The sequence below is a fragment of the Tachyglossus aculeatus genome, chromosome 1 (genome assembly GCF_015852505.1).
Source record: "Tachyglossus aculeatus isolate mTacAcu1 chromosome 1, mTacAcu1.pri, whole genome shotgun sequence".
NCBI classification, from domain to species: domain Eukaryota; kingdom Metazoa; phylum Chordata; class Mammalia; order Monotremata; family Tachyglossidae; genus Tachyglossus; species Tachyglossus aculeatus.
The window spans coordinates 141,913,436-141,917,041 of record NC_052066.1 but is presented as its reverse complement, the minus strand read 5'-3'; the positions used below and the strand labels follow the sequence as shown (position 1 = coordinate 141,917,041).

The 3,606-nt window shown below is 44.5% G+C and overlaps 1 non-coding gene across 1 annotated transcript; it reads right to left on the bottom strand.

The window, feature by feature from the left end:
* Nucleotides 1–1,195: 1,195 nt before the first annotated feature.
* LOC119934639 lies at nucleotides 1,196–1,333 on the bottom strand. Its single transcript, XR_005452990.1, has one exon. It is a non-coding gene; the product is annotated as a small nucleolar RNA SNORA7 (small nucleolar RNA).
* Nucleotides 1,334–3,606: the final 2,273 nt, after the last annotated feature.

Genomic DNA, 3,606 nt, shown 5'->3' with positions numbered 1-3,606 from the left:
GGGAAGAGAGTTTATTTATTTTAATTTCTGTCTCCCCTTCTAGACTGTGAGTTCATTATGGGCAGGGAATGTGTCTACCAACTCTGTTGCACTATACTCTCCCACGTGCTTGGTACAGTACTCTGCACAAAGTAAGCACTCTATAAATATAACTGATGGTGATCTTCTTCAGTCTACACTACTACTACTACTACTACTACTACTACTACTAAACTCTGAGGCCCAGATCATCTTTATAAACATCTTATTCAGCCCATATCCTTCCACTCCTGTAAAGCCACCTCAAAAGACCACTGATATCAAGATTCTCCATCAACACTCTCTCCTTAAGCATCAGTCAGTCAGTCATACTTACTGAGCACTTACTGTGTGCATAGCACTATCCTAAGTGCTTGAGAGAGCATAGTATACCAATATAACAGATACACTCCCTGCCCACAACAAGCTTACAGTTTAGAGGGGGAGACAAACATTAATACAAATAAATAAATTACAGATATGTACATAAGTGCTGTGGGGATGGGAGGAGGGATGAATAATGTAAGCAAGTCAGGATGATGCAAAAAGGAGTTGAAGAAAAGGAAAAGAGAGCTTTGTCAGGGAAGTCCGCTTGGAGGAGATGTGCCTTCAATAAGGATTTTAAGGTGGGGAGAGTCTTTGTCTGGTGGATTTGAGAAGGGAGGGCATTCCAGGCCAGGGGCAGGGCAGGGGTGAGAGGTCAGTGGTGAGACGGATGAGATTGAGGTACAGTGAGAAGGTTAGCAGCAGAAGAGTGAAGTGTGCAGGCTGGGTTGTAGAAGGAGAGAAGCAAGGTGAGGTAGGAGGGGGCAAGGTGATCTGTTCTCTTCACTCTCTGCTCCCCAGCTCATACCATTCACTCCTCCCAAGTAAACCTGACTCTCAATTCTCCGGCCCCGCACCTGTTGCTTTCACAGGCCTCCCTGAATAGAATTTGCTCCAGTAGATCTTGTCTTTTCCTGTGCCATCGAGTCATCTCCGACCTCTAGCGATGCCATGGACACATCTTCCCGAGAATACCCTGCCTCCATCTGCGATAGTTCTGGTAGTGTATCCATAGACTTTTCTTACTAAAATTATGGAAGTGGTTTACCATTGCCTCTTTTCACGCAGTAAACTTGAGTCTCTTCCCTCGACTCTCTCCCATGCTGCTGCTGCCCAGCACAGGGAAATTTTGACTTGTAGCAGAATGCCTGCCACTCTCTAGACACTGGCCAAGCTAGGAATGGAATGGGTATGCCTCTGCTTGACTCTCCTTCTCATAGTCGAGACTGGTAGAGTACTGGAAACTCTTCAGGTGTGACCCTGAGAGGGGTCCATCAGTTCACAGCTCCCCAAGCCCTCAAAACCTTCCTAACATCCCATCTCCCCCAGGAGGAACTCCTAATTTCCTCATCTGTAAAACTGATATCTATTCTCCCTCCCGCTAAGACAATGAGCCCTGTGTGGGACAGGGACTGTGGCTGGCCTGTTTATCTTGTATCTACCCCAGCACTGAGTGTTTGGTTTACAGTAAGTATTTAACAAGTATAATAATGTCCTGCCGTCGACCCCTGGCTCACATCCTTCCCCTGGCCTGGAATGCCCTCCCTCCACATATCCGCCAAGCTAGCTCTCTTCCTCCCTTCAAAGCCCCACTGAGAGCTCACCTCCTCCAGGAGGCCTTCCCAGACTGAGCCCCCTTTTTCCTCTCCTCTTTCCCATCACCCCGTCCTACTTCCTTCCCCTCCCCTCAGCACCTGTATATATATTTGTACAGATTTATTACTCTATTTTACTTGTACATATTTACCATTTATTTTGCTAATTATGTACATACAGCTTTAATTCTATTTGTTCTGACAATTTTGACACCTGTCTACAAGTTTTGTTTTGTTGCCTGTCTCCTCCTTCTAGACTGTGAGCCTGTTGTTGCGTAGGGACCATCTCTAAATATCACCGACTTGTACTTCCCAAGTGCTTAGTACAGTGCTCTGCACACAGTAAGTGCTCAATAAATACGATTGATTGAATGAATGAATGAATAATAATAATACTAACGGTTGTTGTTAAGTGCTTGCTTTGTGCCAAGCACTATATTAGATGTTGAGGTACATCCCAGATAATCATGTCCCAAATGGAGTTTGCAGTGTAGATAGGAGGGAGACTAGTGATTAAATCCCCATTCTTCATTTGTGGGAACAGAGTCCCAGGGAAGTTAAGTGACTTGCCTTAGATCAAATAGCAGTCGAGTGGCACATTTGGGATTACAACCCAGGTTCTTCTTCCACCCAGGCCTGTGCTCTATCAACTAGGCTGTGCTGCTTCTCATTCTACCAACCTCAGATCAGCACCCTGATTGGCCACCAACCAGGAGGATCCCGAGGAAAATGGGGATTCAATGAAAGCAGCATGGCCTAATGGATAGAAAATGGGCTTTGGACTCAGAAGGACTCCATGTTCTAGTCCTGACTCCACCACTTGTCTTCTGCGTGATTTTGGGCAAGTCACTTAACTTCTCTGTGTCTCAGTTACCTCATCTGTAAAAGAGGGGTTAAGACTGTGAGCCCCATGTGGAACAGGGATGGTGCCTAACCTAATCTACCCCAAAACTTAGAAGAGTGCTTGACACATAGTAAGCATTTAACAAATTTGATAATAATAGTAATAATAATAATGATAATAATAATAATAATAATGAGAAGACAAAGAATAGTAATAAGAAGTGGCTCTCACAGCCTCCATAGGGGCTGCAAAACCTCACCACAAGAAAGGTTTGTGCTGGCCCGGAAGAAAGTCAGCCTGACCAGAGGCAGGACTAGGACATAATAATAATTACAATAATAATGATGATGTTTTTTGTTAAGTGCTTACTATATACCAAGACTTGTTTTAGGCGTTGGGATAGGTACAAGCTAATGAGGTTGGACACAGCCCCTGTTCCACTTGGGGATCTTCAACCCTGTTTTATAGTTGTAGGAACGGAGACACAGAGAAGTGAAGTGACTCACCCAAGGTCAATCAGCAGACAAGTGGCAGAGCCAGAATTAGAATCCATGGCCTTTTGACTCCGAGGCCAGTGCTCTATCAGTAAGGCCATGCTGTTTCTCACTGAATCCCCATTTTACAGTTCCTTCTTTGGTCGATGGCTGTGACTGCAGTGAAGGGTGATTTGAGTCAGGACCCGATTTTGGACTTTTCTGAGGTTAACTCCATCTCCATGTTTTTTTCACATCTTCTTTCAGATCTGTATCTATAGTCTTCATTTCCTGTCTTTCCTTCTTCCCTCTGTTCTTCCTAATGAGTCAGAATGAATAAGCTCATCACTTCATCGACAGGCAGAATATCTGTCTGAGCCAAGTCTGTCCTATTCATCTTGAAGTTGACAAATTCCCAAATCAGCCTTCAGTTCCCACGCACAACACAGAGTTAGTCCATTTACAATCTGAGCAGACTTTACCGTGTCTCGCCTGGACCATATATCTTCTGCAACCAACATAAAGTGTGTCTTTCTCCAACTGACAACTCTAAAATCACTTCTACAGCCATTTTCTCTGCCCTGTTCCTACTGACATCTTTGGCTCACCAAACTACAAACCCTATATTTAC